The 22,589-nt window shown below is 49.8% G+C and overlaps 1 long non-coding RNA gene across 5 annotated transcripts; it reads left to right on the top strand.

The window, feature by feature from the left end:
• Nucleotides 1-265: 265 nt before the first annotated feature.
• Nucleotides 266-20,816, top strand: LOC147580464 (uncharacterized). 5 transcript variants are annotated; one of them, XR_015252932.1, is made up of 5 exons: nucleotides 266-1,325; nucleotides 3,242-3,428; nucleotides 13,057-13,215; nucleotides 15,333-19,476; nucleotides 19,615-20,816. It is a non-coding gene; the product is annotated as an uncharacterized LOC147580464 (long non-coding RNA). The 5 variants fall into 5 exon arrangements; XR_015252931.1 differs by lacking the exons at nucleotides 266-1,325; nucleotides 3,242-3,428 and adding an exon at nucleotides 10,640-12,567; XR_015252935.1 differs by lacking the exons at nucleotides 266-1,325; nucleotides 3,242-3,428 and adding an exon at nucleotides 10,640-12,567 and having other exon boundaries at nucleotides 19,631-20,816.
• Nucleotides 20,817-22,589: the final 1,773 nt, after the last annotated feature.

Below are 22,589 nucleotides of genomic sequence, written 5' to 3' on the forward strand. Positions count from 1 at the left end.
ACGGATGAACGGATACACAGAAGGCGGTATAAACATACGATGGAATATTATTCAGCCTCAAAAAGGAAGGCAACGTGGGCATCTGCTACAATATAGGTGAACCTTCAGGACATTATGCTAGGTGAAATGAACCAGATACTAAGGGACAAATACCGTATGATTCCACTTACATGACGTGCCCAGAGTTGTCAAATTCATAGAGACAGAAAGTAGAATGGTAGTTGTCAGCAGCTGGGGGGGGGGGGGTAGAAAATGAGCAGTTAGTGTTTAATGCATACAGAGTTTCAATTTGGGAGATGAAGAAAGTTCTAGAGAAGGATGGTGGTAATGGATGCACAATAAGGAGAATGTACCTAAGGTCCCCGAAGCACACACCTAGAAATGATTAAGATGGTAAATTTTGTTATGTGTATTTTACCACAATTTTTTGAAGTTTATTTAGGAGAGGGAGAGAGAGAGAGCCTGAGTAGGGGAGGGATAGAGAGAGAGAGAGAATCCCCAGCCAACTTGGGGCTCGAACCTATGAACCATGAGATCACGACCTGAGTGGAAACTAAGAGCCGGATGCTTAACCGATTGAGCCACCCAGGTACCCCTACCACAATTAAACAAACAAAAAAAATCCTTTGGGGATTCCCAGCTGGCTCGGTCGATAAGCATGTGACTCTTGAGCTCAGCGTCCTGAGCTCAGTCTCCACACTGGGTGTGGAGCCTGCTGAAAAATAAACAAATAAGGAAGTCCATCTGTCCTTCGGTGTCCCTGCCACTGGAAATTTCTCACTGGAATTCATGCCAGGCTGTGGCTCCTGCCATCTTGTTTTGTGCCCCCACCCACTTCATTTCATTTCTCTGACCTTCCCTGTCTTCTCTCTCCTTGGGGTCCCTTTTCCCTAAGCTCCCGTTATGACGCTGGTAAAGCCGTTGAGTCCCTCATGTATTTATTTAACCACGTCCCTTCAACCATGTCCCGGGCACCGCCCTCCCCTTCCTCGACCAAAGTGGCTCATCAAGATGTTTTCCTAAACAAAACTGTTCTCACCCTGCTAAATGCATGGAAAACATGCCATCTGCTGTATACGCTGGTCTCCTGAGAAATTGAGGAGTCCAAGCCCGCAGCTGAGACTCAGAGCTCCTCTCCACCAGCTGCCAGGCTGAGGCTACACCCCGGGGTCCCAGGAGTGAATTTGTCAGAGTAAAGGCCGCTTTGGGCAGCCTCTTGGCAGCCTGCCGACAGCCCCTTCCCGAGCCACTCCGTCTCAAGCCTCAGATGTGCGGGCCCGAGGAGAAAACGGAGGATGACAGCAAGGACCGCTCGCCAAGCCGAGGTATGGTGACCTCAGTGGAACGGAGGTGCTTGGGGTCCAGAGCCACCAGGAGACAGGAGGGGTTGGAGGACTGGATGTTGAGAAACTTTGCCTCTGCACAGAAACCCTGTGTGTGTGTGTGCGCACGCGTGCGTGTACACGTAGGTGCACATGTGTGTGATGCGTCTAGGGAGGCCTCGGAGCTGGGGAAGATGAAAGGCAAGGCCAGGAGCTCTTACTGTGGTTGAATAAGAATGACAAGGCAGGCGGGGAAACAGACGATGCTTTCTAGGCATAGATCTGCGTGCAGAGCCCAGAGAGGGCACAGCCAGGAGCCTTCGGGACAAAAACTGCCACCAGATAAGCACTTCCCGTGTGCCAGGCACTCGATGCTGATAGTAGTTAGTTACTCTTCCTACATGCCAGCACCCTCTAGTAAACACGACAGTGCCAGCCACATACATAATTGTGAATATTCTAGGAGCTGCGCTGTATTTTATTTGCTTATTAAAATACAGAATATTTATTAAAATACAGATATTAACAAACAGAATGGTGCCTGGGTGCTCAGTTGGCCGAGTGGCCGACTCTTGATTTCGGCTCAGGTCATGATCCCAGAGTGGTGGGATTCAGCCCCACCTCAGGCTCCGTGCTAAGCACCGAGCATGGAATCGGCTTGAGATCCTGTCTCTCTCTCTCTCTCTCTCTCTCTCTCTCTCTCTCTCTCTGCTCCCCCACACACACACTCGTGTATGCTGTCTCCCAAATTAACGATGGAGGGGGAGGAGGGGGAGGAGGAGGAGGAGGAGAAGAGAAAGAAGAAGGAAATAAGATACCAACAAACACAAGTGCATTACATGTATACCTAATGTAACATGGGAGATAGTCCAGGGAGAAATGAGTAACTCCTGCATTTTAAAAAGTAAAAAAAAAAAAAAATAGGGCCACCTGGGTGGCTCAGTCGGTTGAGCGTCTGACTTTTGACTTCGGTTCAGGTCATGATCTCGGGGTTCGTGAGTTCAAGCCCCGCGTCGGGCTCTGTGCTGACAGTGCAGAGCCTGCTTGGGATTTTCTGTCGCAAAATAAATAAAATAAAAACCTATTAAGTAAAAAATATACATATGTAGTGAACTTAATTATAAAATATATTCTATTTAACCTAACAGATGCAAATTTTTATTTCAACATGTAACCCATATAATTATTGGTGAGATACTTTACATTCTCCTTCCATATTAAGACTTCACAATCTGCCGTGAATTTACACTTAATGCACACCTCAGTTTGGATGAGCCACATTTCAGATGCACTCTAGGTACATGTGCCTGATGGCAATTCTATTAGAGTAGTTTAGACACATTAATTCTAAATGTAAGCACTTTAGGGGAGCCTGGGTGGTTCAGTCAGTTGAGCGTCCGACTTCAGCTCAGGTCATGATCTCACGGTCTGTGAGTTCCAGCCCCGCATCGGGCTCTCTGCCGTCAGCACAGAACCCGCTTCCGATCTTCTGTCCCCCTCTCTCTTCCCCTCCTCCACTCGTTCTCTCTCTCTCCCTCAAATATAAACATTGAAGAAAAAGGACTGAAAACAATGTTGCACTGTATGTTAACTAGAATTCGAATAAAAATTTAAAAAATAAGGTAAATATAAGCACTTTAGATATATTAATTCAATATGCTTTTGGGTTTTTTTTAATGTTTATTTTGAGAGAGAGAGAGAGAGAGAGAGCTTGTTTGCCCATGCTTCAGCAGGGGAGGGGCAGAGAGAGAGAGAGAGAGAGAGAGAGAATCCCAAGCAGGGTCAGCACAACACGGGACTCAAACCCACAAACTGTAAGATCATGACCCGAGCTGAAATCAAGAGTCAGACGCCTAGCCGACTGAGCCCCCCCGCCCCGGGCACCCCATAACCATGCTTTTGTTATCCCCATTTTACAGATGAGAAAAATTAAACACGGAAAGAAAACGTCTGAGCTGGGGTCTGAATCACCGAGCGCAGCCAAGCGTGGGTCCGGAATCTGGTCTCCTAACCACCACTCCATGCTGCCACCACTATAGGGCTCCGCTCCCTTGAAAAATTCCACCTGCTATAGCTAACCTCTGTTTGACACAAGAGAAACTGAAGGTAAGAGAAGCTAAAAAGAACTTGCCCGGTAGATGGTCCCGCTGGGATTTGAACCCACGTGGAGTGAAAACTGGGTGGCCATCTCATACTTCAGTGAGTGCCAGGAAGGGCTGGGCACGGCTACCTGCATCCCACACTCAAGGTGAGGTCCACTTTGAAGAGTTCAAAGGAACAATGACCCCAAAGCTCGAACTGGGAGGGGAAAGAGGTGTTTGCACCATCTTCTACAACCAGCATCTTATTTTATTTATTTATTTTTTTTAAGTAGACTCTATGCCCAACGTGAGGCTTGAACTCACAACCCTGAGATCAAGAGTTGTATGCTTTACCGGCTGAGCCAGCCCGGAGCGTCTATAGTCTCTGAAACAACACATCGTAATTCATTTCAGCAGTCTCAATGCAAGGACAATGTTTCGCTATTATAAATAGCCCTGCAATGACCATTCTTGCAAATTATTGTTTCCAGTAATTCAATGTACAGCCAAGAAGTTTTCATTCTCTGCCACTTTATTGTCTGGTGTTCAAAGAGTGTAGGAGAGGGGCGCCTGGGTGGCTCAGTCGGTTGAGCGTCTGACTTTGGCTCAGGTCACGATCTCGCGGTTCGTGAGTTCCAGCCCCATGTCGGCTCTGTGCTGACAGCTCGGAGCCTGGAGCCTGCTTCCGATTCTGTGTCTCCCTCTCTCTCTGCCCCTTCCCTGCTCCTTCTCTCTCTCTCTCAATAAATAAATAAACATTAAAAAAAAAAAAACCCAGAGTGTAGGAGAGAGCGGGCAAATACCCCCAAGCCTGACCCCAACTGCAGAGAAGAGTCCCTGAACGGGTCCCCCTAAACCCTGGTGCTTTAGGTTCATATGTTCACTTTCTTGTCATACGGGCCAAGTTCATCTGCACCCAACACTCGGTTCCACCTATCTTTCTGCCCTCTGATGAGCCTCTGCTCAGGAAGAAACAGTTCTGAGGCCACACCAATTGGTTGGGGCTGACCCTCCTGGGCACGATTATGCAACAAGGTTTGTTTTTTTTTTTTTAAGTTTATTTATCTATCTGGAGAGAGAGAAGAGAGCACAGGAGGGATAGAGGAAGAGAGAGAGAGAATCCCAAGCAGCCTCAGCACTGTCAGCACAGAGCCCGATGAGGGGCTTGAACTCAAACCCTGAGGTCACCACCCGAGCCTAAACCAAGAGTCAGGTGCCCAACCGACTGAGCCACCCAGTCGCCCCAACGAGATGCTTCAGCTCCTCCGTCTGGCCTCTGCTCTCAGCAAAGTCCCACTTATTGCCCCGTGGAGTCTTCACCCTTCTGCTTCGTGGAAATGTTTGTGCAGGTTCCTGGCTTCTTCCCAGGTTATATCTGACTGTGCTTTTACCTTCCGTCCGGTCTTCTCTCTTACTGGGGGCGTCGTGTTTGCCCTGCAAGAGTCCTACCGACACAGTCCCGTAAATTAACTTTTTACGTTTGCAACTGGAGCGGAGGTTTTTAATTTAGGGTCCACAAATGTTGGGAGTGGCGAGGACACAAAGCCCCGAAGGAGCGTGCAAAATCTATGCGTGTGCATCTTTGCAGGGAGAGGTTGCTTATTTTCATTCCGTTTGCAAAAGGGCCAGGGACCCACCTAGAGCACGTGCTGGGCCCGCATGGCCACCCGATTGGACACTGCACTGTCTGCTCCCTTGCAGACGTTTCTGGCCAAGAACCACCCCTTCTGACCCCTCCCCTCGTTCTTCCCTCGTGTAAGCGGTGGCTGGCGGCAGCTTAGGGCAGAGGCCTGGCCTTGGCTCGTATCCTCTGCTCACCCCCTGCCCCACAGGCTGGCGCTCAAGTTCTAGCTGCAAAGAGCAGGGGAGGGGGGTTACAAATTCCTTCCCGAACCCCTGGGTTTCTCGTGGCCAGCAAAAAGTTTCAGTGTGAAAACTTGAAACACCAAGAGCTTGTATCTGCTTGCCTGTGTCTTTTTAATTACATGGTGTTTTAGTGTGCCAGGCTGCCTAACAAAGAACTGTAGATTGGGTGGTTTAAACAGCAGGCATTTATTTCCTTACAGTTCTGGGCTCCGGAAGTCCAAGATCAAGGTGTCCACAGGGTCCTTCTTAGCTTGCACATGGTTGTCTTCTTTCTGGGTGTCTGTGTGTCCTAATCTCCTCTTATAAGGACATCAGACATACTGGATTAGCACAGACCCTAACGTCCTCAGGTTAATCGAATCACCTCTTTAAAAACCCCGTCTCCAAATACAGTCACATTGAGGTATTGGGGGTTAGAATTTCAACATATGAATTTTGGGGGCACACAGTTTATCCCATAACACATATGTTAACATTTTTGTGATTATAAAAGTAACACACAAGGGGCACCTGGGTGGCTCAGGCTGTTGAGTGACCGACTTGAGCTCAGGTCACGATCTCGCAGTTTGTGGGTTCAAGCCCCGCGTCGGGCTCTGTGCTGATGGCTCAGAGCCTGGAGTCTGCCTCGGATTCTGTGTCTCCCTCTCTCTCTGCCCCTCTGCTGTTCATGCTCTGTCTCTCTCTTTCTCTCAAAAATAAATAAACGTTAAAAAATTTTTAATAACACATTTCCTGTAGAAAATGTAGAAACTTCAGAAATGGAGAAATTAATGAAAGAATCTCTGTAAAAATCATTCTCTTTCTCTAAGTGTGTACAGTAAAAAAAAAAAAGTGAAAACTTTCCTCTCTTTCCGCAGTTCCATTGCCTCCTCCCCAAAGAACACCTGTAATGAAGTTTCATAATAATAGGGTCATGTCTATTCAAACCTTTTCTGTGCTTGCACAAGCTGCTTCCGGGAACGTCCTTGTCCCCACACCCCTCTACCTGTTCATGCTGGCTTCCTAGGGAGCACACCTCTTGTGCTGTGAATTAAGTCCTTGTGCACCTTCGCACTGACTCAGTTGTTTTCTTGAAGGCTCCACAAAATGTGACCAATTAGAGCTCAGATTTAAGAGGAAATTCTAGGGACGCCTGGTAGGCTTAGTCGGTTAAGCGTCCGACTTCGGCTCAGGTCACGATCTCGCGGTCCGTGAGTTCGAGCCCCGCGTCGGGCTCTGTGCTGACAGCTGTGTGCTGACTTCCGATTCTGTGTCTCCCCCTCTCTCTGCCCCTCCCCCACTTGCACTCTGTCTCTCTCTCAAAAATAAATAGACATTAAAAAAAATTTTTTTAGGGGCGCCTGGGTGGCGCAGTCGGTTAAGCGTCCGACTTCAGCCAGGTCACGATCTCGCGGTCCGTGAGTTCGAGCCCCGCGTCAGGCTCTGGGCTGATGGCTCGGAGCCTGGAGCCTGTTTCCGATTCTGTGTCTCCCTCTCTCTCTGCTCCTCCCCCGTTCATGCTCTGTCTCTCTCTGTCCCAAAAATAAATAAACGTTGAAAAAAAAAAAAAATTAAAAAAAAAAATTTTTTTTTAAATAAGAGGAAATTCTATAGTGATGTATTTAATGCCATTTTGTTACTTGTTTTATGGTTGTTTTTGCAGTTCTCCGTTTCTCTCTTCCTTTGCTCTCTTCTCGCACCCTTAGTTGTGTTAGGAAATTCTAAAAAGGAGGCGCTTTTAAGTAAACGAGATCCGTCAGAGTGGCTTCTGACACGTTAACCAGGCTTGAGCGTAGGCAATGGGGCAGAAAGTTATTTTTCTCACTTCATCTTCTTACTTAGTTGGATTTTCTACGTTTTCTCTAATGAGCTTATATTACTTTTTAGAACAGGGGAAATAAAGAACTGTAATAGAACACTGCCAAAGGGGACGATCAAAAGGAACCTTGAGCTCCTTTCAGAGCCAGAGGAGGAAAGAAAGAGGGAGCCAGCTGCCACAGGAGCTGAGGGAGGGACGCTGGCGGGGGCCACAGGGGAAGACGGAAGCGCTCCGGGTCGCTGGCCCTGTGCCTCTCGGACGTGGCAGAGAAGAGTGCACGCGTGACAGGGAGAAGCCAGCTCTGAGCCCGTGCAAGGTGGCTTGCGAGTGTGCAAATGAGCTCCTGGCTACTTAAAATAAAGTCCTTTGGTCTGGACTAATTATATCCCAGCTGCTGAGAAGTAGATGCTGAGTCACTGCCTGTGGTCTTTGGAAACTTGCGGTGGAAACAAGCTGGAAGGTGGACGAGGGTCAAAAGGCCATTCTCGTTTTTTTGAAGGGGAAGGACGTGGAGACTTCAGACATTGGGCCAGAGAGCTGAACAAGGATAAAGGCGTGGGGGGGGGGGGGGATATGGAGGCCCTGGAAAGAAAGTGATGACTCCTGGGAATCAGAATGGGTTCACCAGCTCCAGATGAGGGTCGGCTGTGACCCTGGAGTCGAGATGGGGAAATATGGAGCAGCCGTTAGCACAGTTAGGTCAGATGGTAGCAGACTGAGTTATCGTGACCACAAAACCAGGGGATCAGTGTCAAACGGGAGGCAGGTCTGTAGGTCTGTGTGGAAAGTCTCTGTCCTGTTCAAGGTTCCTTATCAATCACTAAGGATTAGGGATGAAGTGGAAAGCAAGAAAAATATACGCCTGCCCTCATGGAGTTGATACTCTAGTGTCATCTATTCATTCATTAAAGCAAGTTTATTTCTATCTTAAAGGGAAAAAACCTATTCCTTGGACCCGATCGAGAGAGGAGTAGCTCTTGTCACCGTCCATTAGTGGTTTTGATGACCTTGTTGGCCCACAGGTAGGGCACTCAGTCACTGCGGGGCTCCCTGCCGGCTGTCTCCCCAGCAGCCATTTCTCACCTCTTCCTTTCTTTATCTTATTTTGTTATTAGTTTATTTTATTGTTTCATTATTTTTTTAATGTTTATTTATTTATTTTTGAGACAGAGAGATAGAGTGTGAGCAGGGGAGAGGAAGAGACAGAGGGAGACAGAGACTCCCAAGCAGGATCCGCACTGTTAGCGTGGAGCCCTACACAGGGCTGGGACTCACGATTTGTGAGATCCTGACCTGAGCCAAAACCCAGAGTTGGACGCTCAACCGACTGAACCACCCAGGCGCCCCCCCCCCACCTTTTAAAATGTTATATATAGAGGGGCGCCTGGGTGGCGCAGTCGGTTAAGCGTCCGACTTCAGCCAGGTCACGATCTCGCGGTCCGTGAGTTCGAGCCCCGCGTCAGGCTCTGGGCTGATGGCTCAGAGCCTGGAGCCCGTTTCCGATTCTGTGTCTCCCTCTCTCTCTGCCCCTCCCCCGTTCATGCTCTGTCTCTCTTTGTCCCAAAAATAAATAAATGTTGAAAAAAAAAATTAAAAAAAAAATAAATAAAATGTTAAAATGTTATATATAGAGAGAGTGCAAGTGGGGGAGAGGGGCTCTTAAGCAGGTTTCATGCACAGTGTGGAGCCCGATGTGGGGCTCAATCCCTGGGATCATGACCTGAGCCTAATTCAAGAGTCAGATGCTCAACCAACAGAGCCACTCAGGCGCCCCTCACCTCTTCCTTTCTACAAGTACCACATCTCCCCCCTACACCGAGCACTTTTCTTCCTTGCATCCATTTGTCTCAGGGAAAGTTGACCCCCATACCTCAAGAGTCAGCCCATTGGCCTGAGGGGAATTCTGTTCCCCTTGAGGGCAGTTGGTGCAGGCAAAGGCATATGACCCAGTCTGACAAATATCCTGAGAAGTCCAGGGAGGACTGGGAAGTTTTCTCCCTCCTAAGAGAAAGCCATAGTATATCAGTTAGAAATGTTTTTATCAGCAAGTAATGGAACCACCCCCCATACACACACGCACGTGCGTGCGCACACACACACACACACACACACACACACACTGACAAATAACGGTTTAAGAGTGAAGATATTTAACGAGCTCAGTATAAAAGTCTGGAGGTAGGTGGTTCCTGGCATTGGTGTCTCAAATAATATTAGGATCAACATCTCTGTGATTCTCTTTTTCTTTCATTAATGGCGTTTAAAAGGCTGCCACTCCAGGGGCGCCTGGGTGGCGCAGTCGGTTAAGCGTCCGACTTCAGCCGGGTCACCATCTCGCGATCCGTGAGTTCGAGCCCCGCATCAGGCTCTGGGCTGATGGCTCGGAGCCTGGAGCCTGTTTCCGATTCTGTGTCTCCCTCTCTCTCTGCCCCTCCCCCATTCATGCTCTGTCTCTCTCTGTCCCAAAAATAAATAAACGTTGAAAAAAAAAAAAAAAAGGCTGCCACTCCAGCCATTATGTCCATGTTGAGGCCTGGGAAGAAAGGAACTTTGTCAGGGACTGAAACCTGTCCCTTTTCTAATCAACGATTTCCCAGAAATGCCCTGGCTTTCTTTCACTTTCATCTCATTGGGACAGGACTGTCACCTGGCCACTTCTAGCTGCAAGGCAGACTGGGAAGGTGAGTTTTTGGCTCTTCTTGTCTATAGAAGAAACAGGAAATGAAGAGGACGTTGGGTTGGGAAGTGGGACTAGGTTAGCTACACCCAGGAAGCAAGCCTCTGGTGTCTGGAACCACTGCTGCCATCTTGGTTCTGGCCGGAGCAGAGAGATAGAAGGAACCTACCTACAGCCCAGATGAAAAGTGAGCAAAGTAGGTGAAGACACCGTTCACGGAGAGAGGAAACAGTAACCCTCAAGCATATGAAAAAATGCCCAACTTCACTCATAAGAGCAATTAGAATCGAAATAACACCATGATACTACCTTTTTACCTATCAGATTGGCAAAAATCCAAATGTTTGACAACACATTCTGTTCATAAGGCTGTGGGGAAACAGGCATTCTCCTGCGTGAAGGGCAAAATAGCACGATCTCCTGTGGTGGCGAAAGAGTGGATAAAGGAACGCATGAACTAGGGTCTTCATGTCCTCACCAAGATGCCACATCAACTGACCTGGGGCCCAGCCTCCTGTGGGACTTCCTGGTAAGTGACACAATCAATGTCCTCACTGATTAAGCCCATTTGAGGAGAGTTTTTGTTACCCAGAACCCACGATATCCCGAATGATGCCCCCGCCTCCCACCTGAAGCCCAGGAGCAAAGGTATTCTGGCCAGAAGCCAGATCATGGAATCTCATTGGGTCACCCAGTGACTAGCCAAACCCAAGCAGGTACGGATCCAAAAGCTGAGCTCATTGCTGACAGAAGAATTCCTCCCAGAGAATGAGCCGTGAGCCTATTCCCAAATCAGTGGGTGGGTAACTGCCCAAGGTAATATCTAACCCGTGTGGTCATGAGAGGGGGCCGCATCTTGAGTGGTTGAAAGTCCTGTTGGAATCCAAATTGTAGGGAATGCCCTAAGGAGTTAGACCTCAAGGTGGTGAGAGGGCTGCCTTGGTCTTGCTTGACCCGATGTCCTAGCTTGCTATTTGGTTTCTTGGATTGCCTTTATTTGCATTTCTTATTCACGGGGCAACCTCCTGGTTCCTGAGTGTTCCCAAATTGTGTGGCAAGTGAAGAAATTAGGATTCTGTTTGTCTTTTGAAAAATTGCTCGTGAAGAATGGACAGGCCCAGTGGAACCCCTTCATCCTCCCATCCAACATTCCTCACTAATGACCTTCCTAGTCTGAGATGCGGTTAAAGACGGATGGCTCGTGCCCTCGGGCTACACCGCTTCATATGCTGCATTTCAAAATCCATGCCCTCTGTACTGAACACCAATGACTGGGACAAACTTCCAGGATATTCAGAGTAGATGGTAGCCACTCGTGAAGCCCTATACATGTGTAGGCCTGCACCAATTCTGCCCAGGTGTCAGGCAGGCGAGAGCCAGGATACCTGGCTTCTGAGGATGGGAGCCTTCATGGCCCTGGGGATCCAAAGGACTTGGTTTGTTCCCTTCTAAGGTGGAGTCAAGGCCAGAACAAAGGCATAAGCAAGAAAACCTCATTGAGGTCATACTGCCAACGGACATTCTGATGCCCACAGCTAGGGGCAGTAAGAGGTGGGTAAGTGGGCCAGTGTGATCCCTGGTGGGGTTCCTGTGTGATCATGTGGCAGCCGGACAGGAGCAGGGAGGTGGGTGGGAATGCAGGGTCTTCCGCAAGGACAGAACAGAAAGCAGGTGCCAAGAGCGCCACCATGCCTTGGGGGCGTGATGGCTGTATCTCCAAAGTTGGGTAGATGCTGGCCTCTTCCTTGGCATCCTTCTAGCCCCCAGAAGGGCTCAGTCTGTGGGCGTGGCAATCGTCCAGACTCCCCTAGAGCCGTATTTCCAGCAAGTGTCCCGCCACCAGTGTCATATGCACTCTGATCACTGCTCTCAGCACACGTATATTTAGTTTGTCCCCTGCTGTTCATTTGTGATTGTTTGCAGGTTGTGTCATGTGTGTATGTTATGTCTACGCTGGATACAGGCCCCTGAGACCAAGGTCTGTCTTCTAGTTTTTGTGAATCACCATCCCCCTCCTCCACAAACCACACCACCACCACCACCACCAATAAGAACTAGGACCTACTACGGGGCATTGCACAACACAGACAAAAATGCTTGTAAGTAAGTTGCCATTACGGACGGTCCGAGGTTCACCCCCACTGTGAACCAACACTGTGGAGGGAAAAGCTGAGGGTCAGAGCCGAGGAACATGTAGAGAGGGGCTCTTTGTTAAGAACAGACCAGGCATCTATTTGCCCCAAGAGGGCTGTCAGAATTACAAAAAAAAATTGGGAGGCATGTCCCATAGCCTCATGGGACACATGCACCTGGGAAGATTCTTCACAGACCTGGCCGATAGGGGGAACGACAATTGCCAGCCATCACATCACCCTGCCATAGCAGATCAGTGCACAAGAAATTAGAATCAGAACATTTTGCTATGGCTTGGCGAAATCTAAAGCAGCTTTTTTCCAGACAATCCAGTAAAAATCTAAGACAGCTTCTTACTATGAGATTCCTTGACATGGCGACCCGTCCAACTTAAAGGATTTATTCGGGTTGTCAGCTTTTCAGAAAGGTATTTCTTGAAAGGAAACAACGAAAAACACCGACTTTGAAGGGAGGGCGCAAACTGCAGAGGTCGCGGGAAGACCAAGGTGCGGGGTGGCTCCTGGCCACCAGGGGGCGTGGTCTCCCCGGTCCTCGGCTGCAAAGCCAACCGTGGCGACCGCAGCCCGCCCCGCACTGTCACATGGCCCGCAGCCCCCTCCGCGAAGCCCGGGCCCGGGGATCCAGGTGGGCACCAGGCCTCTTCTCCCACTTGGGCATTTCCTGCAGCGGGTATGTCTGGGGTGCAGAAGGCCGGGAGCGGCCAGGCCGGGAGGAGGTCATGTTAAATTACAGGCTGGGCGGGAGTGCTGTGCTGGCGGCTTCGCCCAGGAGCCAGGAAGGCGGTGGTGTCTGGGGCATGACCTCGGGTGGCTGTGGTGCTGGATGGGCCGCTGGGCAGAGTCCCACCGGCGAGGCCACGGAGAGCGTGGGTGTGGCAACCACAACGGAGACGCGGGGGTGGGGGTGGGGGGCATCGTGTGGTGCGACCCGGGCGAAGTCCATGCTTTGCGGCGAGGTCCGCCCTGGTCTGGTCTGGTCTCCCTTCCTCAGCATTACCTTCTCTGGGAGGAGCTCTTCTCCTGCCCGGTGACCCGCTCCTCCCCCGGGGGACTTCCGTCCCTCTCCCATCCACGCACCCAACACTGGTGAGCGCCCGCTGTAGCCGCTAGTCTTACGCCTCCGTGGCTTTACTCACGCTTTTCTCCCTGCCCTTCTCAGCCCGTCCAGGTTTCACCGTGCCTCAGTGAGGCCCTGGAGCCTCACCAGCTCCAGGAAGCCCCCTCTGATTACTCCAGAGTGAGGAAAAGGATCTAGTCGGCCCCATATACGGTTATATCCCCAGCGCCTAATACTATGCCTGGCACTAGTGGGGTCTCAGTAAGTATGTATTCACTTGAAGGAATGAGGCGATCTTGTGTGACGTCACAGCTTTTTTTAAAAGATTTTATTTTTTTAAGTTTATTTATTTATTTTGAGAGAGAGAGAGAGAGAGAATACATGTGCACGAGCAGGGGAGGGGCAGAGAGAGAGGAGGACACAGAAACTGAAACAGGCTCCAGGCTCTGAGCCGTCAGCACAGAGCCTGATGAGGGGCTCCAATCCATGAACCACGAGATCATGACCTGAGCCAAAGTCAGACACCTAACCGACTGAGCCACCCAGGCGCCCCATTTTATTATTTTTTTACGTTTATTTATTTTGAGAGAGAGAGAGAAAGAGAGAGCACAAGCAGGGGAGGGGCAGAGAGAGAGGGAGAGAGAAGATCCCAAGCAGGCTCCACGACAAGAAGACTCAGGGCTCCGTCCCACAAGCTGCAAAACTGTGACCTGAGCCAAAATCAAGAGTCCCACACTCCACCAACCGAGCTAGCCAGGCACCCCTGATTTGACAGCTATGATTGCCCAAAACTTTCACTTGGCACATCGTCAAGTCCCGCCTGTGACATCTGTCCTACTGAACTGTTGTGTTTATTACCACTGGATGCTTGCTGGTTGGATTAGGCAGGGCTCTCGAGCTGGAAGGGCCAGAAAGGAATTTATTGGCTCATTGAACCACACCATCAGGGGATAGGCAGGAAGGGTTGAGCCTGCTTCAGGGACAACAGGAACCTGGGATTATGTCAGGACGCCCTGCCGCTCATCATGGCTTCTCTCTTTGATGTCTTTATCCCTGATTCTGCAAACTGGCTTTCTCCACCCAAAAAATGACTGTCAGCTAGCCCAGATTCACATCCTTTGAGCTCGCCAGTCCAAGAGGAATAGGATTTTCCTCCCTGGCTCCTATTTTATTTTATTTTATTTTATTTTATTTTATTTTATTTTATTTTTTTATTTATTTTATTTTATTTTATTTTATTTTATTTTATTTTATTTTATTTCTTTTGTTAATGTTTGTTCATTTTTGAGACAGAGTGTGAGCGGGGGAGGGGCAGAGAGAGAGGGAGACACAGAATCCGAAGCAGTTTCCGGGCTCTGGGCTCCGCACTGTCAGCGCAGAGCCTGACCCAGGGCTTGAACTCACTAACCGTGAGATCATGACCAGAGCCAAAGTTGGAGGCTCAACTCACTGAGCCACCCAGGCACCCCTCCAGCTCCGATTTTAAAATCCTGACAAAAACTTCAATAGGGCTTGGGTTTTTTTGGTGTTTTCTTTTTTTAATTTTTTTTTAACATTTATTTATTTTTGAGACAGAGAGAGACCATGGACAGGGGAGGGTCAGAGAAAGACAGAGACACAGAATCTGAAACAGGCTCCAGGCTCTGAGCCGTCAGCACAGAGCCCGACGCGGGGCTCGAACCCACGGACCGCGAGATCATGACCTGGGCCGAAGTCGGACGCCCAACCGACTGAGCCACCCAGGTGCCCCAATAGGGCTTGGTTTTTCTGGATCTCATGCCTTTTTCTTGCACCAACCACCGTGGCCAGAGGCAGACACGTAGAATAATCGGCAGCTCGTACCTGAATGGCAGAGTTGGACGAGAGAAGGAACAGCTGAGCCCCAAAATGTGGATGAGAGAAACAGACGTGGCCACTCAGAAGAGCTGGGGCCACCACCCTGATGTGTGTTTATGACAGTGGCTGCACATACGTTTTGTGATTATTCCCTGTTATTGAGGACAAGGACGGTATATGCCCATGGTGCCCTTGCTGAAGACAAGAACTTGATGAATACAGGCTGATTTATAGGAAAGGAAGGTGTGTGTGTGTGTGTGTGTGTGTGTGTGTGTGTGTGTGTGTGTGTGTGTCTGGGTGGTGGAATCTCGGGTGGATCTCCCCTGCACTTTGCATGAACCTACAACTGTCCTTCTTGTCCCGGCTGCTGTGGGTGAGGCCGTCTGTTCAGGGTGTGGATCTAGAGAGAATTATGGCTTCTGGATTTCTTCCTGAGAAAATCTTCTGAGCCCAGCAGCGTAATATTGGCTTTTTGTTTCGCAGGGGGAATGGCTCTAAGGCTGGTTTTTCTGTTTGTGTTTTGTTGTTGTTTATTTCGGTAGAGAGCAAGAGGGAAGTTTTGGACGATGGCGTCTTCCTCGGACGGTCCCAGGAGTGTGGCTGTTTTGAAAAATCAGGCGTTCCTGCCAGAGGCGCTTCAGGCTTTCAACAGTCCTCTTAGGTAACACTATTCACCTAGTTTCTCTGATGAGGAAACTGAGGCTCAGAAGTACACGCCCAGGTCACGGAGCTATAGGAAGTAGGGAAGACAGAAAGACGCGTCTGGATTAGGAAGCATGCACCAGCGGCTTTGCCTGCCTCCGATCATTTCATCTACACAGCAGGTGACAGGCTTGCTAAAGTGTAAATGCCTTGCCCAAGGTCATAGAGGCCAGTGAGCCCTGGGATTTGTTGATTCCAAGTCCCTACTATTTTTTTTTTTTTTTTTTTTTTTAGTGTTTATTTATATTTGAGAGAGAGAGGGAGACAGAGTGTGAGCGGGGGAGGGGCAGAGAGAGACAGAGACACGGAATCCGAAACGGGCTCCGGGCTCCGAGCTGTCAGCGCAGAGCCCGACTCAGGGCTCCAACTCACAAGCCGTGAGATCATGACCTGAGCTGAAGCCGGACGCTCAGCTGACTGAGCCACCCCAGCGTCCCTCTACTATTTTCACTTCCTTACACTTGTGGCTTTGGTCTCTGTTGTGCCTCCATTGCCGAATCTGTAAAATGGGGGTGATGACAGTACGTACCTCATGGTGTTGGTGGGGGGGTGGGTAAGAAAAATGACACCTGGCCTGCAGTAAGAGCTCTGTAGGTGGACTCTATTCTCACTGTTTTTGTTATTGCACTGCAAGACCTCCCTCAGGATCACGAGTCGGACCACTCCCTGTGGCGGGAGAACCAGATCCCGTGGGAGCCCCCTCCGGGCCCAGGTGCTCCTGAGGCCCAGCCGCAGGTGCCTGGGAAAGTCTGCGACAGGAATAAAGGGAACAAAGGCTCCAGGTGCTCGGCTGAAGCTTTGTCTGGCTCAAGGCCTGTTTCCTGCTCGATCAGGTTGCTCTTGGCTGGCTGGGCTCCGGGAGCTGACCCCTCCCCCCTGCCCCTGCCCCTGCCGCTGCCCTGCCAGCCGAGGGCTGAGGGCCAGGCCTGGTGATGCAGGACGGGGCCCAGCTGGGCAAAGCACTTCCTTTTTAGAGCCCAGCCTTGGAGTTTGGCTGGCTGAAGCAGGAAGCCTTGAGACACCAGGCCCTCCCTCCAGCTCTGTGGTTTCAGTGAGCCCCCCTCCCATCCTCCTTAGGTGGGGTGGCCCTAGGGGTAGAGCCTGGGGCTTGAATGCCAGCCCAAGAATGGAGCCGCAACCCGAGGCAACCTGTCTTTCTCTCTGCCTCTCGGTTTTCCTGGCAAGAATGTTCAGAAGGTTGTGCCGGTTCATGGAGAAAGCCTTTGCAAGCCCTAACAATTCCCTGGGGCCCCCAACACTGCCTGTAGGAGATGGAGCTTCAGACCCGGTGGCGGGTGATCCTAGTATAACACAAACTGGGGCCTGTCTCCCTCTGCTTCACCCCTACCGCAACCCCGGGCTGCCCACCCCCCTCCCTGTGCGGGACCTTAAAGAAAGGTCCTTGACCGGGAGTTTATTCCTGCCTCAGGGCTTTTGCACTTGCTGTCCTGTTGCCCCGGAACACAGTGTGCTCCAGGTGTCCATGTGGCTGTCCTTGTCGCTCAGGTTTGAGCCCTTAGATGTTACCTCCTTAGAGAGGCCTTCTTTGTCACCCTCTGAACCAGCCCCTGCCTTGTCCCTCACTTTCAACCTCATCCTGTTTTCTAACCCTCAGAGGACTCACCTCCGTCCCTCAGAATTTCTTTTTTCTTTTTTTAATGTTTATTTATTTGAGAGAGAGAGAGAGAGAGAGAGCACACGATGAGAGAGGGGCAGAGAGAGAGGGAGACACAGAATCTGAAGCAGGCTGCAGGCTCTGAGCTGTCAGCACAGAGCCTGATGCGGGGCTCGAGCCCATGAACCGTGAGACCATGACCTGAGCCAAAGTGAGACGCTCAACTGACTGAGCCACCCAAGCGCCCTTCTCAAAGTTTCTTGTTCTGATTTATCTCCCTTCTCTTTTTTTTGTATTTTCTTTAACTTATTTTTTAAATTTACATCCAAGTTAGTTAGCATATAGTGCAACAATGATTTCAGAAGTAGATTCCTTGGTGCCCCTTTACCCATTTAGCCCATCCCCCCTCCCACAACCCCTCCAGTAACCCTCTGTTTGTTCTCTGTATTTAAAAATCTCTTATGTTTTGTCCCCCTCCCTGTTTTTATATAATTTTTGCTTCCCTTCCCTTATGTTCATCTGTTTTGTCTCTTAAAGTCCTCATATGAGTGAAGTCCTATGATATTTGTCTTTCTCTGACTGACTAATTTCACTTAGCACAATACCCTCCAGTTCCATCCACGTAGTTGCAAATGGCCTCCTTTTTTTTTTTTAATTTTTTTAATGTTTGTTTTATTTTTGAGAGAGAGAGCGTGTGTGCACAAGCAGGGGAGGGGCAGAGAAAGGGAGACAGAGGATCCGAAGCAGGCTCCGTGCTGACAGCAGAGGAGCCCAACGCAGGGCTCGAACTCATGGGCCGCGAGATCATGACCTGAGCCCAAGCTGGGTTCTTAACCCTGACTGAGCCACCCGGGCGCCCCTATCTCCCTTTTTCTCGTCTGCCTCTTCGCTGGAATCTACGCCCCCTGAAGGGAGGGCCTCTCTGTCTTTCCTTCCACCGTCTCCAGAGCTGGGCCTAGCACTGGACAGTCGGGTACTCCCTGTAGCTGTCACCAACCGTGAGACCCGCCTTAGGATGAATGTCTTGGTGTCTGTTCCCATCCGCACTTCTGTGGAGGCAGCTTTGCGGGTATGAACGCACTTCAGATTCCCAAAGCACTTTCAAATAAATGCACTGCCTCGTTAGTACCTCATCTCACAGCTCAAACCCATTGTTCCACTGGGTCATGTTACAGATGTGCATATATTCAGACTCACTGCGTTGGGGTGTGGGGTGGTAGCACTCTAATCTCCGAGATTCTCGTAGGCTCTGGGTTGTTCTAGGACTCTGTTGATGCAGGTGTTACCTTTAGGTCTCAGCCAGGGAAACTCTAAAACGCTTGCTCTCTTCCATGGCTGGGACATCCCACTTTCTCTTCTGCTCTCGGGCCTTGGAATTAGAGCAGGACCTCTAAATAGCACAGAGTACTTAGTACCTAGCATTCTGCCCTCTCAGGTTCACGGATATTCGGCGGCAGGTGAGGCTTGGAGGCGAAGGGACCCAGCCGCCAGGAAAGTGGCGAAGGCGGGTCTAGAACTCCGCTGCAGAACCCTCCGGTCGGACTCCAACCCGACGGCCCGGCTCACCACGCGCATCTGTGTGTGGATTCACTTCCAGCTGCCTGGGGGGTGGAGCTCTTCATGGTCTAAATTGTTAAAATCATAATGGCATCTTTAGGTGCCTTTATTAAGCTCATTAAGGGCTTATGAGGTCTTGCCCTGGCTTTCCGCTGGATCCTGCAGCCGGAGAGGGAGGCGAGGCTCCCAGCTGTGCCCATGTGATGGCGTGCATGGAAACCCCTCAAAGGACAGCAGAGATCCATACTGACTGGGAACTTGGCAAAGATAAGCCTGCATGGGTGTGCAGGGACACCTAGGCACCGTCTGGAAGGATGTGCTTCAGAATGCCAGCGGGGACATGGGGCGCCTGGGTGGTTCAGGCGGTTAAGCATCTGACCCTTGGTTTCGGCTCGGGTCATGATCTCACGGCTTCGTGGGTTCGAGCCCCACATCGGGTTCCTCCGCGCTGAGGGTGCAGAGCCTGCCCGGGAGTCTCTGCCTCCTTCTGTCTCTGCCCCTCCCCCACTCACATTGTCTCTGTCTCTCTCAAAATAAATAAATAAACTTAAAAAAAAAAAGAAGAATGCCAATAGTGGCGTCCCTGGGGATGGCCTTCTGAGTGATCTTTCAGTCTCTTCTTTATGCTTTTTGGAACTGTCTGAATTTTTTTTTTTTTTTATAATGAGCAAGCATTTCCTTTATAATCAGAAAAAGAAATAAATAGAGTCATTTTCATCTTGAAAAGGAATGGAAATAAAGGAAGGGGAAGAGTGCTTATGAAGTGCGTGATCGGTGTTTTCAGTCGGATCACTCAGGGGGACGTCCCGCAGGTACAATCGGAGTCAGCCGCTGGGGGGGGGGGGGGGGTGGGGGGGCGTTCAAAATAGTAACGTAACAAGGGCTGATTGGACTTCTTCTATGAATGAGGCCCATCATTATCATCCCCTCGGCCCCCTCTCTCTGGGCAGCGCTCCTCTTTCTCAGGATCCCAGTGATTAACGTCACAAGCCCTTCCCGGAGACTGTGCAGCGAGACGCTGGAGGAGAACCGAGAAGTGAGACGTCAGTGAGTCAGAACTCATTCAAAGCCTCGGAGTTTCCCGGCCGTTACCTTCCACGCCTGGACCTATGAGTCAGGGTCATCTCGCCCCCGTTGAGTGTGGTGCATACATGCTTCCCTGCCCTGCTCTTCCGGGGGCCCCATCCCAGCCTTCACGCGTGCACACACACCGCCCCGGCCGGCCGCGTCCCCTGCCGCGTGTCCTGGCGAGGGTGCGGGTGCAGGCGCGCCCGGCTTATTCACTCACCCCCGGGGGGTGTGCACGGGCCCCTTGGGTGCTGAGCTCAGGCTCTGCACGGCCAGAGACGAACCGAAAAAAGAAAAATAAATATTAGTACTTCCTTTCCCATAAATGTTGCAACAGTCTAGCTGTAGCTTAGAGCGTATATTTTTTAAGTCCATTTATTTACTTGGGGGGTGGGAGGGGCAGAGCAGGAGAGAGAAAGAATCCTAAGCAGGCTCCATGCTCAGTGTGGAGCCCGAGGGGGGGGCTCCTATCCCACCACCCTGGGATCGTGACCTGGGCCGAAAGCAAGAGTTGGACACTCAACTGACTGAGCCACCCAAGTGCCCCCTAAGGCAGGTATTTTGTGAATAATCAGAATTAACCCACATGTCTGGCGTTAGTGGTCTGTATCCAGAGAACAGAATACTATGGAGGTACTAAAAAGAGTGAAGTAGATTATGTAAAGTGACATAGAAAATGGTCATTTTGGGGGTGTCTGGCTGGCTCAGGAGAGCATGCGACTCTTGATCTCGGGATTGTGAGTTTGACCCTCATGTTGGGTGGGGAGATTAGAGATTACTTAAAAGTAAAATTAGACATTCTTTTTTTTTTTTTAATGTTTTTATTTATCTTTGAGAGAGCCCAAGCAGAAGAGGAGCAGAGAGAGGACAGAGCATCCAAAGCGGGCTCCACACCAACAGCAGCAAGTCCGATGGGCTCGAACTCATGAACGGTGAGATCAGAACCTGAGCCAAAGTCGGATGCTCAACCGACTGAGCCGCCCAGGCACCCCTCACAAGTGTTTTTAAAGAAATACATAGTCATTTCACAAAAATGAAATGTCATATACGGTAGGACAAAATTAAATATTATAAACCAGAAAAATTGTTTATGGTTCTGCATAGATATAAAAATATTATCAAAACATTCATATTATCCCTTCAAATAAAAAAATAAAATTAAACATTCTTTAAAAAATAATTTAAGAAAAAGAAAATGGTCAGTTTTAAGGCACAGCCATGTGTACATGATGTTCTTGTTTGTGTGAACCTGTATTATGACTTTTTTAAAAAAAATTTTTAATGTTTTTATTTATTTTTGAGACAGAGAGAGAAAGAGCATGAGCGGGGGAGGGGCAGAGAGAGAGGGAGACACGGAATCCAAAGCAGGCTCCAGGCTCGGAACTGTCAGTGCAGAGCCTAAGCGGGGCTCGAACTCACAGATCATGACCTGAGCTGAAGTCAGACGCTTCACCGACTGAGCCGCCCAGGCGCCCCGTGTTATGACTCATTTTAAAAAAATGGATATCTTCCCATTGTAAAAAGATAAAACCTCCAGAAAAATTTAGACAAAGACCTGAAAAGCCCCCATCAGGACCCGCATCCATCAGGACAGGCCAGGTTATGCTCTAGTAACAAATACCTCTGAACATCTCAGTGACTTAAAATAACAAAGACTTATTTCTTGCCCACGCTTCATTCCCAGCAAGGCTCTCAAAGGCTCGTCTCTTTGTAGTCATCAGAGCCCCACTGTCATTGTATGATGTCACTGTCCCCATGTGAGACTTCAGGGTTCACCACTGCAGGGGAAGAAAGCCTAAGAACCACACACGGGTTCTCCAATGCCTCCCCCAGAAGGGGCACATGTCACCCTTCCTCACATTTCATTGGCCAAAGCAAGTCACATGGCCACCTAACTTCCGGAGGAAGTATGATCCTCGGAAGTATACTCGGAAGAGAAGAGAGCTGGGGGAGTCCGTGAGCCCTGGTGACGTCTACCGCCCATGGCAAACCGACTGCACCCTTCCAGGCCTTGTTCACACTGATACACAGAGTAGTTTTGCAGTAATTTCAAAATATAACCCAGATTCTGCAGTCAGACAGACCTAGGTTTGAATCCTAAGTAAGCTATCTACCTGCTGTGTTCCCTGAGATAAGATGCTCGATCCACCCAAAACTCAGGTTTCTCATTAGCACCTGCTTCCTGGATGAATGTAGCAATGAAATGCCCTAGTGTGAATCAAACCCTTAATAAGCGATGGCTTACAAAAGTAGTCATGTCTAACGAAGCACTAAGGAGTGCTGCAGGGTGGTTGTTTAGAAGACTGGAGATATCAATATGCACAAATCAATATGGAAAAAAAAAAAGCACTTATCCCTCCATCAGAGTTTTCTAGGGCGGTATCTGGAGGTTCTCTTGTATCCACAGCCCCAGCTGTGGATATGAGTAGTAGTTATTAACTCTGGGGAATGCAGACTGAGGGGGGGGGGGCATCTTTACAGACGGGCAGAGGCTGCCAGTGAGAGAGCCGTGGGTCAGGTGCAAAACAGCCGCCCTGCGTCAACTGATCTGGGCTCTGCTCCTTTCTACCCTGTCTTTCCGAGCTGAGTGTCCTGTTAAAGAGAACGGTTTTCTTTTCTTTTCTTTTTTTAAATTTTTTAAACTTATGTTTATTTATTTTTGAGAGAGAGAGAGAGAGAGAGAGACAGAGCGTGAGCGAGGGAGGTGCAGAGAGAAAAGGAGACACAGAATCCGAAGCAGGCTCCAGGCTCTGAGCTGTCAGCACAGAGCCTGACGTGGGACTCGAACCCATGAACCGTGAGATCATGACCTGAGCTGAAGTCGGATGCTTAACTGACTGAGCCACCCAGGCCCCCT

This window comes from Puma concolor, chromosome B3 (genome assembly GCF_028749965.1).
Source record: "Puma concolor isolate L17-30 chromosome B3, mPumCon1.1.hap2, whole genome shotgun sequence".
Taxonomy (NCBI): Eukaryota; Metazoa; Chordata; class Mammalia; order Carnivora; family Felidae; genus Puma; species Puma concolor.